Raw genomic sequence first — 17059 nt, 5'->3', positions numbered from 1 at the left:
TACATCGACTGTCTAGTCCCATACTTGTATGTTCAGATGATATCCTCTAGCTCGCAGAGGATTCAACCAATGATCTCTTCCTCCACGATGTCACTATTCATCCTCATAGATGACCAACACTTCTTTCTCGAATTTTCCACTCTAATGACTCCTTCGAGTATCAATTGTTTAAGAATGTACTTCACAAAGTAGTACTTCTTACATCCTGAGCGTGACCACGGGTACAACGACTCATAGGTTATGCTCCAGATGGTTCTCTTTGAAAAGCCACGGCACAAACTCACTCTCAAACTAACACTTCTTATATTCCCAAGAGTCTACTTATACTCCCACCAGAGGTCTCACCTGTTACACCAACTTTAGATACAATCCATTTATTCTAGCGTCGCTCGTCATTCGATGAAACAATAAACACACACAAGTTGACAAGATGTATCTAACACACGTAAATCCCTTCTAAGGAATTTACGCTCGTCACTAATACCCTAACCAAATAAAGAAGTGTTCACAACACATAAGTCTGGTATCACTCACACGGCTACCACCACCAAGGGTCTCCCTATAATTGTAGCATCAGGATTTGGTATATCCTATTGCCGTCTGGCCAGAAGTTAAGCCATGACTGGTCCTCTACATCTAGAAAGGAGCCGAAAGTGAAAACACACATCCCATGTAGCTCGTAGGTCATGGATGGCACATGTAGTTCTTAATCATCGAGCATGACATACGAATCATTGACCGTCATACTCTACCTTACGGGAATTCGAATTTGTGTCTCACATGTATATAATCGAAACTACGCATTTGAACTAGGATTATTACAATTTCATACTTGAATAAAAGGATAACTCACGTATCCTGTGCACAATAGCGATTTGGTGACATTATACATATCTGGAAACACTAACACGAGGGTCCAACTTTGAGGCCATGTATTCAGCAAACTGCCCAACTTCGTACAACGATCTCCATCTGTATCATATAGTCACGATAGTCAGATAACTAGACAAGTCTCCTCTGAGGTCACTGTCTCTCAAGTCCTTCCAATCCCACACCTTAGGAATATCGAATCCTAAGAGTACCATACATATAAAGTTTACCCATTATGGACACAAGTAAGCAAGTTTTGGGTGTGACAATACCAAACTCCCATCGCCATGTCGTGCATGTGATCATCCACACAATACAAGCATACGATATTTCTAAGGATTATCCCACCATGATGTATACCACGACTCTAGTCTAACATTACAATCTGAGATTATTCTGCTGATACTCTAAATAACCACTAGTTTTAGTCACCTAATCACCCGACGCCTAACATAGTTATACGACCTTACTCAGGGTTAGATAAACCATCACTAGCATGTGATATGATCTATTGTGCCTCAAATATTCGTCCACCTAAACTTCCACCTAGTGTAGTTCTAGGACTCACGCAGGCTAGAATAAAAAAGGGAATACAATAGACAATTCCACTAACTTTAGTACACATGATTCTCTTAAATTGGGCCTCACACCTAGATTTTCCCTATTAGTACTTGATTTATGGCTTAGTACACAAGATTTGCCTAAATTGGACATCACACTCAGGTTTTCCCTGTCGGTACTTAGTTTTTGATACTACATGAGTAAGTATATCATTTTGAGATGATTGACAAACTATTAATATCTCACTCACCAATTTTAGTATTACAGAACATCTGATCCTACTAGCACCAGGTGAGACTTATGTTTGTCTCTGGTCATACACAATGTAGGAGCCACAACATCCACAACTATGATGATCCTTTACAAGGTTATCCTCCTCAAAATAGTACAATTAAATAGATTCAAAATCTAATTGATCGTCCATTAAAGTATTCATCATAAACCAGATCAGGTAATGCATAACTTAATATGATCAGGTACAATCTTCATGCCAGCTGGTCACCAAAGCCTCTAATCCAGGTCTTTAAGCGAATCCTTTCAAATTCAATAGTGTACCTGGAAAAAAACATGATTGGGGTAATATTACTAAATCTCAATGATTTCACTTATCTTATAGGTTCACTCGGCTTTATATGGCCACTAGATCTAATATATATTATGTACTACACATCCGTACTCTAATAAGAAAAATATTGACAAAGCATATACCGCCTCGTAACACATGTGAAGACATAATATACTATCTTCTAAGCCTGGTAGATGATGGAAACTATGGGAAATACCACTGTAACGTATCATAATTGATACCTCTGACCCGCTTTCCAATAAAGAAGAACTAAGGAATACCATCATGGTGATTCCATATCCTGTAGGAGAGAAAGACTGAGGAACCCAATATGGGGATTCCATATTCTACAAGAGAACTGAGGAAAATCTCTTGATGGAGACTTCCATATCCTTATCTGGTATTACTTTAAAGTATTATTGAGGAAATGAAGTTACGATTATTAGCTATTCCACAGGAGGAAAACACGGTGGAATTACATTACGATAATTCCATATCATGTTTTGTACTACCTTTCCCAGTAAGAGTAGTATTTCTATTAATTCACGAGTTTCATCCACAAACGAGACACTTCACCATGGGTAAATACACAAGTACTTAACCTACAAATTATCCTCACAAGCTCTACAAGTTATACTCGTTAATTAATTATTAGGTTAAGCTTTCTCACAAAATGCTTCAACCTAATTAACCTACACGATATAAGGTAAACGCACGTCCGATCATCCAAGACGGGGTTTGAACAATTGGGAAACACATCCCTCAAAGATTAGTCTTACTGAGTTACATGCTTTTGGGGAGCCTATGTCTCTCAGGGATCAGTGTTACGAGTTACCTGTCATCCTACTCTTGAGAACTCATTTATCTCAAGGATTGGTCTTATGGGTTTACCTGTTGGCCTACTATTGAGACATCACTCGTTTAGTCAAGTTTATTACGACGTTGCCCTTAAGTATTGGTTTTATGGGTTACCTGTTGGCCTATCATTGAGAACTCATGTCTCTCAAGGATTGGTCTTATGGGTTTACCTGTAGGCCTACTTTTGGGACTTACAGGTAGTTCTCATCGAGATTAGTACTACTTGTAGTTCATCTGAACACACGTCCAGATACAAAGTACTAATCATGGGAACATAGCACTCTTTGTTATTAATATTAAACATGATAATTATATTATTATTTTATATGATAGATCTTTGAATTAGCTTTCCAACACAGTTGATAATGTCTTATTTCGAGTTACGAAACTCAAGATACACTACATTCAGTGCCACTAAAAAATCTTGTATCAGCAGGCTCGCTTAGCCACGGCAAAGCAAGGTCTCACTTAGCCAACCATCAGTGGATAAGCGAGAAAACAGAAAACTCGGTTTTTACCATAAATTGAGGCCCGCTTAGCTAGTCATCCATGGCTAAGCGATAAAATCAGAACATAACTCGTTTTTGCACTCAGAATTCCAAGAAATTCATATTCACACACAATCCAAACATGTTAAGGGAACATATCAAGCATGCAACAATGGCACAACATCACAAACCTAATTCTAGCATCAATTCATGAAATCAAACATATAAATAACATCAATTATACATGTCAGTATAGTATTTAAACCCTTGGTTCACAACATGCAATTTCATATCAATTTACGATCATAACAAAACATTCATAAGAATCAGAATCACATAGGTTTAACATGTAAGAGAACAACATTTCATCAAGATCAAACATAAACCCTTATTCCCAAATGAATGACTTTCTAATCGTACCTCACGCATCTAATCTAGGAACCCACCTCTAACCTGTAGTTTTGACTTGGAGCTTAAAATGGATGAAGATGCAGGTGATGATGCTCACATGCTTGCTCATTAAGAATTTTCCTCTAAGAGATCTTCAATAATACAACTTACACTTGGTTTTGAGCTTGACTTTCTCTGTGTGTGTGTGTGTGTGACAGAGAGAGAGAGAGAGAGAGCGTGTGTGTGCATGTGTACGTGCGTGCGTGCGTGCGTATGTGTGTGTGTGTGTTTACTAGTGAATTTAGTAAACAAAACAAGTTTTTATTAATATTTAAAGGATCAAACTCAAATATATCCTGGAACATATTTGTGTGATTGTAGTTTTTGAACATGTTGCTGTCAAAATCGAAGAGCAGTGTTTGAAAGATAATGATCCAAACTTAAGTGAATCGAAATGTAAAAGCTTTGCAAATAAAGTGACTGAAATCAAAATGCAAAGATTTAAAGGTAAAATGACAGAAAAATAACTTGAATGCAGTAATAACTTGAATGCAGTAATAACTTGAATGTAAAATGCTTTGAGTTCATAAATGTGGAACCCATACGTACATATTTTCTCACTCGTTTCTCAATACGCAAATACTTTGAGTTTGCAGGATTTTTAGAACAATTACGGACCTTTACAACATAACCAAACGTTTACTTATATACTAGTCTAAAAATAACTACCCACAACGGTCAACTACATATATTGCGCCACGTCTTATCTCATGCAACTGTTATCTTCGACGAACTTCCACGTGTCTCTGAATAATCATCTGGTCTTATCCATGTCTGATTCATTCAACTGATCAAAATAACCAACCCAAATATTGAAAATTTTACTAAGTCCAAATTTCATACATTCCTTTAATCTTTTACTAGCGTTTGATTGAGAATTGTTAAGTTACTATTCGACAAATCAAAGTCATCAATTCAACTTATGGTCCCAATCGACCACGTTCGATTTCACACCTTACTATAGTATGTTTTTGTGTCTCGCTTACCATTAATATCTATGTCGAAAGTTCAAGGTAACAATATCACTTTTTCAAATCTCTTTGAATACTATTAAGTTTAGAAAATATATTCAGATTAAAGAATAGAAATGCAACAAACAAACAAAAAATATATTTACAAGGATTAAAAGATAAAAAATATTTCCTTACACATGTTATACAAATATTTTATATATTTACACGAACAATTACACATGTTATACAAATATTTTATATATTTACACGAACAAAAACATATTAAAACTATTATTTACTATTTACATATACAACTCCCACTTGGATTGGAGGCACATGGTAGCCAATTTGCGTGACTCAATTGGCATGCATTTTAGATATGTATTATTTTATTTCAGAAATGTAGTGCATTGACCTCAATTGAAGATATCTCACAATCTAAATATTATTTTAAGACCATTGACTGCCATCTTATTCACATTCTTTGTGCTGCATCTGCCGTGGAGTTTCCTAACATTTTCTAATGTATATGTAGCCGGAATGAGAGACAGATCGATGGTGTGAGAATGACCGAAGAATATAATAAACCATTCAAAAGTTGGTGCAATGCAAATGTCCAATTCAATAAACACATGACACAGTTTTGAATTGAATGTTTTTTATTTTTGACCATTTTGACCATCATTTTCTTTTTAATGGCAAAGCAAAATTTTATATATATATATATATATATATATATATATATAAAGAATAAGAATAGTAATGAGTACAAAAGAAGCTAATACTAAAAGTGTGCAAGGACTATAACTCTGGTAATTGGTTAAGCCCTCGACAAAAAGAAAAGTTAAAGAGCAACACATCCAGAAGAAAACAAACAAATCAAATACAAAAAACCAAATCAAGCTATCAAGCCAGACTACAACGAGGCTTTCGATAAGAAAAACTTGTTAAGGTTCGTTGAAAATATACATGTTAAAATCATTGTTTAATTTTGTGAAAGAAGAGAGAATTTATGTCTATATGTAGGATTCAAGTTCTTCGAAGTCTCATATCGTTTAGTTTTATCAAGTAAGAGTGAGTCAAAGGCTATATAGGATTCAAGTTCTTCGTTACAAGATGCACTACTCAAAAGTACTTTAAACTTTTATTTGACTTTTTATATTTTTCTCTTATACTCTTGTGTTAAAGTGTTCTGAGAGGTAGTTAAATATATGATTTGGAAAGTGCGGGTGTATTGAGGTCTTATGGTGGTTGAAGGTAGTCTATGTGTTGTAACAATTTTTACAGTGTTATTCTTTGGTTGTCCTTTGACAAGGTCGTGGTTTTTTCTCCGATTTTGGAATTTCCACGTTAATCTCTTGTGTTGCTATCGTGTTTCTCTTTTTTTCTATGACTTTGTTTTTCCCGATAAGTGGTACCGGAACCTGGATTGGTGAGGATAATTTTTTTTAGTATGCTATGTGGTTGAAGTTTTGTCTAATCTTCAACATCATAAAAGAAATTTCATACTCACTGTTGGTTGGAAAAAATTGTTTTACTGCGGGAAAGGTTTTGGCTGCAATGCTAAGATTTTCAAGTGCAATGAAGATTGACTTAGAGAAATTTGATGGAATAATCATTTTTGGCATATGAAAAATTCAAGTTAAGGATGTTTTGATACAATTAGGATTACATAAGGCGTTGAAAGGAAATATTTTTAACATGGACAACGAGAAGACTACTATAAATAATACATGTCATGACAAAACTTTCACCCCACCCTACAAAAAACTGAGGTAAAAGGTCAAGACTTGTCATGTTTTATATTATTTTTTAACAAATAACACATATTCCCTCGGTTTTCTAAATAAAAACGAGGAAAAATATATTTTAAGACATGCTTTGAATCTCTGCATCGGCAGTTTTGTTATTATTTCTTTTTAAAGTGATTTCTTTCTTTTTATTTTTAAATTAATGATCTATTCATCCGATTATATTTAATAACTAAGAGATTAGATTATCATATTTTACTATAAAAACACTCGTTAATCAGATTTGACATTAAACCTAACTTATATTTAGTCGCTCTGAAGTCTTACACGTCATTCTTTGGGATGGATTGCAAGACAAAAAAATATATTCAATGTTCTTCAATATTGAACAAAATAAATTTATGCCCTTGCAATCTATCTCACATGATGATGTTGATGTATCTTTGTAGTAATCTTCCTATGTTGTCAATAAAAAAATATTTTTTCTCTTTCATGTGAAATCATTTTCCATGAAAATAGTTGTTCAAGATAATGAAATCTCTATAGGATAGATTGTTAGTACATAATTTTTTTTCTCTTGGTAGGAACATATAACTTATCAAAAATTTGAAAAGATAAGTTGTTCTCTAAGAAATCATTGTTAAACTTTTGATTTATTTAAGCATTATATTTTAATATTTTATGTATTAAAAGAACTTTTTCCCCTCGATTTTTAACAAAACCCGAGAGGTATGTGGCGCTCTGGTTGAAACATATTTTTATTTTTTTATTTAAAAAGAAACATATTTTACCTTGATTTTGAATAATAACTGAGGTAAAATATAAGCGTGTTTATTCAGTTTCTTCACCGTCCTTAAACAAATCTTTATCGTTCATTTAATAAGTATCAACGCTCAAGACACTGCCATTAGTGATTCTCGTGAAACCTAAAATCCTCATTATAAAAGCATTATGAATATTAAAATTTGATAGTAGTGAATCCACAATAAACCTAAACGTTGTTGTGAAACCTTCTATGTTTAATCATAGCGCCAAGAGATTTTACAAAGTAAAAGTATCAATGTGATAGATTGAAAGAGCAGAAAAATTTAGGTTTATTTAATATTGTTGAGAATGTATCAAGTGTGAGTAGTGTGGGTAATAGTCAAACATTGGTTGGAAATGTGGAGACTTGAGCATTTATAAGTGAGAGAATTCACCCACCTATAACCTTAAGGTTTTTGGTGAATATGTGGTGTGTCTCTCACAAAGGTGTTACTTTAAAAAAAATAAGTCACACAATGTTCAATGCTCCCTAGTGAAAAACTCCCCCAACAAATGGTATCATAGCCTTTGGTTCGAGAAAGGTACTGACTTACTTGTATCAAAAGTCAACATCGTCAGTATGGTGAATAAGAAATATTATGTTAAAGAGTGGCAATGGTGTCAGTTTAATGAATAAGAAACGTTACGTGCGGTACAAGAGTTTGTGGAAGTAAGAAGAACTTTCACTTGAGGGAGAGCACTGTGGACTCACACTTGAGGGGAGTGTTGAGAATGTATCAAGTGTGAGTAGTGTAGGTAATAGTTCCATATTGGTTGGAAATAGGAAGACTTGAGTATTTATAAGTGAGAGAACACATTCACCTATAACCTTAATGTTTTGGGTGAATATGTGGTGTGTCTCTCATAAAGGTGTTGCTCTAAAAAAAGAAGTCTCATAATACTCAATGCTCCATAGTGAAAAACTCCCCCAACAAATATGTTGTTGGTGAGAGCGTATACTTTTCCAAAGATTTATGTGATGGATTGCAAGTGCAGAAAAAATGGTTCAAAGATTTGTGTTCTAACATAATCTCTTAACTGAATATTTATTTTATTTATATAATCTTTCTTTTATTTTATATCACACATTTGATCTTCCTCAAAATCAATAAAACGAGGTTCCCCTACATTTGCTCCTCTCCATGATATTCAACATTTGTTCTTCCCCCACTTATAAAAACACGTTCAGGCGATATATTGTCTGATGTGAGACTCTTAACACCCTCCCCTCATGCCCAAGACTGGACATATGGAGCGTGAAAATAAATGGTGGGTGGCTCGATAGCGGAAACCATAGTAGGTGGTCCACCAGATCTTAAACGAGACTCTGATACCATGTTAATAAATGTGATTAGGCCTAACTCAACCATACAAAACGGACTTGTAGGGTGAGGATTACCCCGACTTATAAAGACATGCCCATGCCATATATTATCCGATGTAGGACTCTTATATATATATATATATATATATATATATATATATATATATATATATATATATATATATATATATATATATATATATATATATATATATATATATATATATATATATATATATATATATATATATATATATATATATATATATATATATATATATATATATATATATCTTTTCCCTCGACATTGTTATTAAACCGTGAGGTATATGGTGCTAGTTTGGAAAATATAAAAAAACTATTGTCGGAGTTCGAACTCATGACCATTTAAACTAACCTCTCGATTATTTTTAAATTGAGGGGTAAAGTTCTTACTTTTCCTGTCACCATTCGTTACCTCAGCATTGTAAATTATGTGAAATTCATTTCACGTCCAACATAACATGTGTTATTTGTAGTAGTAAGAGGGAGGAACTAGATTTGAGAGCTTTGAGTACAACCTAAATCTCTTTGGCTAAGAATATTCTTGTGAATGTTCTTGATGCATCACCAACCAAAGAGCTTTAGGAGAAACTTTAAGGACTATATCAAAGGAAAATGTGTATCGAACCAGTTATTATTGTTGAAGGAGAAATTTCATAGCTTGCGTATCGATATACATAGGAAATTATCTTATCATCTAAGTGTTCTAAATGGTAATGTTTATGAATTATAAACTATTGGAGTCAAGATTGATTATAAACATAAAGCTTTGAGACTCATGTGGTCTCTTCCATCTTCCTATTAGCATATTAAACTTGTTTTTGTTGGACATGTGACTTCACACACGAAACGGGGGTAAATTGTGTGTTTCAGAAAAACATCGTAGTGAAAGACTTTTAAAATTAAACTCAGAGGTAGATAACATTTTTATAGTTATGCAACGGAAAAATACAAATGCAGAATATAAATTGTAGAAATCTAAAGATAAACAGTTAAGGGAAGAGAGAAACACCAAGTTATACATATCCAGTCAAAAACAACTTAGTCATATCCCCAATAGTTGATCTTGAGAGTATCTAATATACTTAAGAGTTTTTAATAGGTTAAACTCTTGAATCCCCTTATACAAGGAAAAATGAAGTTTGCAACGAACAAGGGAGAAAACTGGTAAGTCTTACTTCCAATTGATAGATAGAAGCGGTTAGTCTCATTTCTGCAAGAATCTTGGAGTGGTTAGTCTTCAAGCTTCAAACAAACTTTGAGAGCTTTTAATACCGAGATGAGCTCTCGAACCTAAACCTTATTTTTATACTGGGTTAACCAATAACTTGTAATATTTTACCACTAGGTTGATCTCGAACCAAAATAAGCTTTTATCGCGAGTTGAGTCTTAACCTAAACTTGGTTTTATCACAGGGTAACCAAGAACCTATTAGATTTTATCACGGGATAATCTCGAACATTTGAAAGCTTTTATTACCAATTGAACTTTCGAATCTAAACAGAGACTAGATCACACCATCCCCAAACCCAAGCTTTTTACGAGCTAAGATTTGAACCAAAACAAACAATCCCTAAATAGATAAATTTGTTAAACCAATGTATAAACTTCCTTGGTGAACTTACAATACAATCCTTCCAGAAATACATCTTTCTCACTCGCAAAATGACTTTCTCGCAAAGCATCATGGCTAAACTTTTAGTGAGAGAAAGTAAACATAACAAGATTTTAGAGAGAGAGTGAGAAGTGAGAAATGAAACCATGTTTTTGGATGTGAAAAATAATTGAAAGGGACCTCTATTTATAGGCTAGAGGTTGACACAAAAAAGAATAATTTTTAAGACTTTTTATGACTTGTCAATTGATTGGCAATATGCACCAATTGATTAGTTTCCTGTAAATTCATCAATTACTGAGTTAAAATGGTAAAGAAACATATCTTGCCGTTATCCATCATTAATATGATGTCAGAATCGCTTATGGCGCTTTTTTGTACGAACCCAGTCGATTGGGATAAGATGTCAATCAATTGGCACTAACAAAATTTTGCCCATAGCTATTTTGACAGCTTCTAACTCATTTGACACGACTTAAGATATTTTTAAAAATATTTTCTAGTGAAAAATAAGTTTATGTGTGTGGTTTAGCCATGTAATTTTACCATAATTCCCTTATGCTTTACAATATATTCACTCAAACTAATTGAGGCAGGACTTTCTTATACTTTAAGATTTGCCAGATGCTTTGTCTTTATAGATACTTGCTTGAGTTTTCTTTGAGACGAGGCTTTCGTTATATTCCATTTGATTTCCATCATTAGATGATCAAGTCTTATCAAACTCTAATATATTGGTTTTCATATTTAACCGCTTAGTCGCTTTATGCTTGACTTTATTTGTTATCACTATCCAGGATATGATCATCTTTAATAGTTGTCATCATCAAAAGCATATTCTATGACTTGCAAAGCAAGGTCCCTCCCACCCCCCCCCCCCCCCCCCCTGATGATGATAACACTTATCTTAGGGAGGTCGTAAAAGAGATAATTCTTTGGAGTAATTTAATTCCCTTTAAAATTAGTAGAGTATACTCTACTTATCCTGAGAGTATACTTCTCCCCCTTTGTCGAAATCAAAAACGCGGGTAAATATGTATTGCAATAATTTAAATGTGAAAGCATATGCAATTAAATATTTAGTAAAGGGAAAAAAATTATTTTAATATTAGGAATTTAAAGTACAAACGGGAAAATTAGAAGAAAACAAATAAGCAACATAAGAAATTAAGAAATAACTAGTTCGTCTCATCATCATCATCATCCTCGCTTGAAACTATTTGGAAAATGAGCTTTCTTATCTCCATTATTTCAATGAGCTTGTTGATCTTTGTGTTCATTGCCCTTTGCTCATCATGGATATAATTTAGGGTGTTTGAGGATGATGAAGGAATGTCATTATTTCTTCGCTACCTTGCTTTTCTTGGTGTAGTGGAACACGTTCTTTTCCCTGAATGGCATATCCCATTTTTCTTATAATTGTTTTATCTATCTTTCTGTGCATGAATTTTGGATCTTCTTTTCCAAATTCATAGCTAGTGTAGGTATAAATATTTTTAATTAGTTCGTCAAAGGGTAGAGTGATATTTTTCTTTTTTCTATCTAGCATGTGGTGAATTACGACATCTTCCAAATTCTTCTCAACTTGGTTTTTCAAAAAACAAGACTTCAAGAATGTTTGACTTTTGGATGGTGATATAGTTACTTTTCCTTGGGAAAGTACGGGATTTATTGTGCAGTGAATCAGTCTACAATCAGGGTGAATGAGGCCTATAGTGAAAGGAGATGTGATTATAGAATAGGGATTAATGAGAAGAGTGTGAGCATAAATGTCAAAATTAAATTCATTACCTTCAAGATCAAATTGATCATAATCTTGCTCAATGAATAGTAGGTTGCAAACTCGTGTAAAGTCTTCTAGAGATAAAGTGATAAGGTGTTTCTTGACTTCATAATTTATGATACCATCTTTGTAGTTGAGATTTCCATAAAACAATCATACCAATTCAGGGTACCTCTCTAGAGCTTTTTCAAACATGAAGTCCTTCATGTCGACGAAGTTGAAGGCTTCCATGAAGGCGCAGTTCTCGAAGAGATCTTCATCCAAGTAATGAGATACATAAAATTCTCTATTGGCATAGTACCAATTGAAACTGTTTTCTAGAACTTGATTGGAGAAATCTTCGAAGAAGTAGGATGAAGATGGTTGGAAAAAAAGGTTATTTTTTAAGAGATTGGAGGTGATGATGGATGATTGGAAGAACTAGAGTGTTTTTAATTCAATGTACAAGTGAGAGTATAATGATATGAGAAGAATGAGAAGGTTACCTATATGTATAACTTTTGTCTAATTGATTGGAAGGTGTCATACCCCAATTTTGCCCCTCATTCAGTAAATTGATACACTCATCATGAGTTTCTCATCATCTGCACATCATAGTATGCATTTCATATTGCATAATGCCTAAAATATCAACCAGAATAAATTTTTGGATTTACAGACAGATCGGTCGAACTGATCCTCAAATGTACATAAAATTAGCTGACTAAAATTTTTAAGATCGATCTTGCAGACGTTAGTTTTTTTAATCTACGCACGTAGTTTAACCTGGCGTGCTCGTTTTAATTTTTTGGCTAATCTTTGGGTCACATTTTAACCAGCCAGAACCTTTAACCAATCATTTTTTATTTAAAAATTTGATCAAAACATGTACGTTTTTGAGAAGTTTATTTTATGCTGATCATTATGGTACATTCAGTTTATTTTTTCGAGCATTTTCTCACCCTATTTTTACTCATTTTATCCTTTTTCTTTTTTCGTCAAAAAATTCAAAATAAATAAATAGATCTAACTATCTTTTCATTTTAATTTTATGCTACGTGTTTTATAATGTTTGAATTTTAGTTATTTTAATTTTTTAAATTCTTTTAAATCCTATAAAATATCTACAAGGGTCTTTTGGTCTTTGATTAATATTTAAAACCTCACACTACCATCATATAAATGCCAATGTTAATGGAGGAGAGATTGGCCAATCCGAGTAAGAAACGGCGCCCCTCATCACCTTTTCTCACAACTAACACCACATCATACAATATCATCACTCTTCGAGTAAGAATAAGTCCTAACTACGATCATATGAAATTTAGATGAAATTAGATAGTTAAATACTAAAAAAATCATAAATATCCACTCATTTGATAACTAAAGATCATAAATCTTGATATATTCCTAAGAACACTAGATTTTATCACAATAGTTGATATTTTCCATCATCGTACATTCTTGGATCATAGACGCCTACTACATACTTAGAAGTATATTGTTGCTTTGTACATATCCATTAATAATCATTAAAACTTTGAGTTGCAAAGTCTGCCTGCAAAACACTAATATGTTACCTTTGGTGCCTACATTTTCTTAGGCCCGGGTACATTACTTCCAAAATATCTAAGGTGGTTACATTTAAATCTTCTCAACTTGTCAAAACAAAAAGATTCTAAATGGATAACTTTTTTACAGTGTGTGCATTTATAAATTGGACGATTATTTTTATTGTGATCTAAGTCTTTACTAGGTTTTCTATCCTTTTTAGTCATTTTTTGTTTATGGAAGATCTTTGAATTGATTGGATTAAGTCAAGCTTCTCTTTACCTTAGGTAAACTTGCCTAGGATCTCACGTAAATCAATTACTTACTTTTTCAGGAAGACACACTTATCACATGTTTCTTTTGAGTTTTTGAGTTTCTAATCTTAGTTATTTCTTTCTTGAATGTTTTAATGATTGCTTCAACATATCTTGTAGATTCCTTAAGACCTAAGTTGTGTTACCTAAGTTTATCATTTTTTTTCTCTAACTGACCACTCATTCTAAATAATTGTTCGTAGGACAGTTTAGTTGTTGAAACAATATCTACCTTGTAAGATAACATTAAGAAAAATGTACCGTCTTTGTTGGAAGAAGGCTCTTTTACATTTCTCCCAGAGGTTGATGTCTTTCCTCCTCTTCTTTGATCAAATATTAAAGATGTTTCTTCTTCACGATTTCTGAACATGATGTTTCTTCATTTAATGTTGAATCATCTGAAGATTGTTCAACTACTGAATAAGTTCTTTTGAATGATTCTACTGGTGTTGTATGGTAGGAGTAAGTTGATGATTCTTCGGTTTTTGTTTCTTCATCTTTGAGTAATTGAACTAGTTTGTTTAACTTCTCTACAATCTTCTTCTTTCTTGATTTTTTTTTGAAATTCACAAAGGCTCTCATCTTTTTATTTAAGGATTGAATTAAAATTCCAATTTTTAAATAAAATACGACTTAGTCTTGTCCTCAATAATTGCTATTGAGAGTATCCAATAAGTTTAAGAGATTTTAGTAGGTTAAACTCTCAAACCCCTTTATATAAGGAAAAATGAAGTTTTTCAGCAAACACGGGAGAGTAGTGGCGTGTCTTCATTCCAAATGGCGGACTGAAGCGATTAGTTTCCTTTCCACAAGAATCTTGGAGCGGTTAGTATTCAAGTTTCAAACAAAATTTGGGAGATTTTAATACCGGGATGAGCTCTCGAACCTAAACCTTGATTTTATATTGGGCTAACCAATAACTTGTGAGATTTTACCATACGGGTGATCTCGAACTAAAACAAGCTTTTATCATGGGTTGAGATTTAGCCTAAACTTGGTTTTATCACGGGCTAACCAAGAACCTATGAGATTTTAGAACGGGCTAATCTCGAATCTTGGAAAACTTTTATCATAGGCTGAACTTTCGAACCTAAATAAAGACTAGATCACATTGTCCCTAAACCAATTTTTTTTACGGGTTTAGCTTCAAAGCCAAACAAGCAATCCATAAATGGATAAATTTGTTCAACCAAGTTATAAAGTTCCTTGGTGAACTTACAATACTATCCTTCCAGAAATACAACTTCCTCACCCGCAAAATAACTTTATTGTAAAGCATTATGACTAAACTTTTAGTGAGAGAAAGTAAACATAACATAATTTTAGAAAGAGAGTGAGAAGTGAAAAAGAGTGCAAAGGGACATCTATTTATATTCTAGTGGTTGACACAAAAAAGGAAAAGTTTTAATTCTTTTTATAACTTGCCAATCGATTGGCTTTATGCACCAACCGATTATGTGCCTTCAAATAATTGATTACTAAGTTATAATTGGTAAGGAAATACATCTAGTCGTTACCCATCATTAAGATGTTGTCCTAATCGCTTAGGGTATTTTTTGAACTGAATTAATTAACTGGGATAAGGTGTCAATAAATTGGCATATACAAAAAATTTCCATAGCTATTTTGATAACTCCTAACTCATCTGACACAACTTCAATGTATTTTTGAAAATATTTTCTTGAGAAAAATAAGTTTGGAAATAATTTTGTGCATATGTGTATTTGTGATTTAGCCATGTAATTTTACAAGAATTCACTTATACTTTACAGTATGTTCATTCAGACTAGTCAAGGTATGGTTTTCTTACACTTCAAGACTTGTCAGATGCTTTATCCTTATAGACACTTGCTTGAGTTTACTTTGGAACAAGGTTTGATTTATATTCCATTTGATTGGAATCATTAAATAGTCAAGTCTTATCAAACCCTAATATATTGGTATGCACCTTTAACCGCTTAACCACTTTATGCTTGACTTTCGTTGTTATTGTTATCCAGGGCATGATTTTATTTAATAGTTGTCATCATCAAAAGCATTTTCTATGACCTGCAAAATAAGGTTCCACAATTTTGATATATGGAAAGGAAACTTTGAGTTTTGAAGAAGTTGCTAGTAAATTTATTTCTAAAGAAAGAAGATTGAAGGGTGAGGATAATACTTCATCAAACTCGGTATTGGTTGCTAGAGAAAGGTAATATGTGAAGAAAAACAATGAAATAGGTGTGAGATGTTTAAAATGTGGAAATATTAGGCATGTAGTATAAATGTCCTGGCGGGGCAGCGTTAGATAAAAATATTCAGTCAAATGCTAACAATGTCTTCCTCGATGTGGGAGGTGATGATCTTCTCTGAAAAATTGAAAAGTGTGTTCTTATGACATTCCTGTTGTCATGGAAAAGGACGAGCTATTGCTAGCAGATTAACACATGAATTCAAAGTGTATTGTGATATTATGTCAATGGTTGAAGAGCTTCCTACCAACATGTAAGTTGCACCATAAAGTTTCAACTTGGTTTTCAACATGTGAAAATTCTCTAAGTGGTTTAGCTTCAAGTGAAGTATACTCTTCTTTAGGTGGAGTATGATAATTTTTAAAACTATGATTGTCGGTGAAGACAATATAAAAATTCTTGGAGTGGTGTAACTTCTAGTGACTATAATCTTTATGGCGGAGTATGATTGTTGATGAAGACAATGAAATTTAATGTATTATTTTCAACCAAGTTGGATATTGTTGAGGTTGTTTGAAAATATACATGTTTTAGAAGTCCGCATCACTTAGTTTTATGAAGTAATAGGGAGTCCAATGATATATATAAGATTCAAGTTCTTCAAAGTCCCACATCACTTATTTTGTGAAGCAAGAAGGACTCCAAAGCTATATATAGGATTCAAGTTTTAAATTACAAGATGCACTATTCAAAAGTACTTTAAGCTTGTATTTGAATTTTTATATTTTCTATTATACTCTTGGGTTAGAGTGTTGATGAGGGATAGTTAAATATTTTCTTTGGAGAATGTGAGTGTATTAGGGCCTTAAGATGGTTGAGGGTAATCAATGTGTTTTAACAATTTTCACATAGTGTTATTACTTGGCCACCATTTGGTAACAGTTGTTGTTTTTTCTCCAGTTTTAAAGTTTCCACA

This window comes from Lathyrus oleraceus, chromosome 1, assembly GCF_024323335.1.
Source record: "Lathyrus oleraceus cultivar Zhongwan6 chromosome 1, CAAS_Psat_ZW6_1.0, whole genome shotgun sequence".
Taxonomy (NCBI): domain Eukaryota; kingdom Viridiplantae; phylum Streptophyta; class Magnoliopsida; order Fabales; family Fabaceae; genus Lathyrus; species Lathyrus oleraceus.
The sequence above is the reverse complement of the archived record's forward strand: the minus strand, read 5'-3'. Positions refer to the sequence as shown.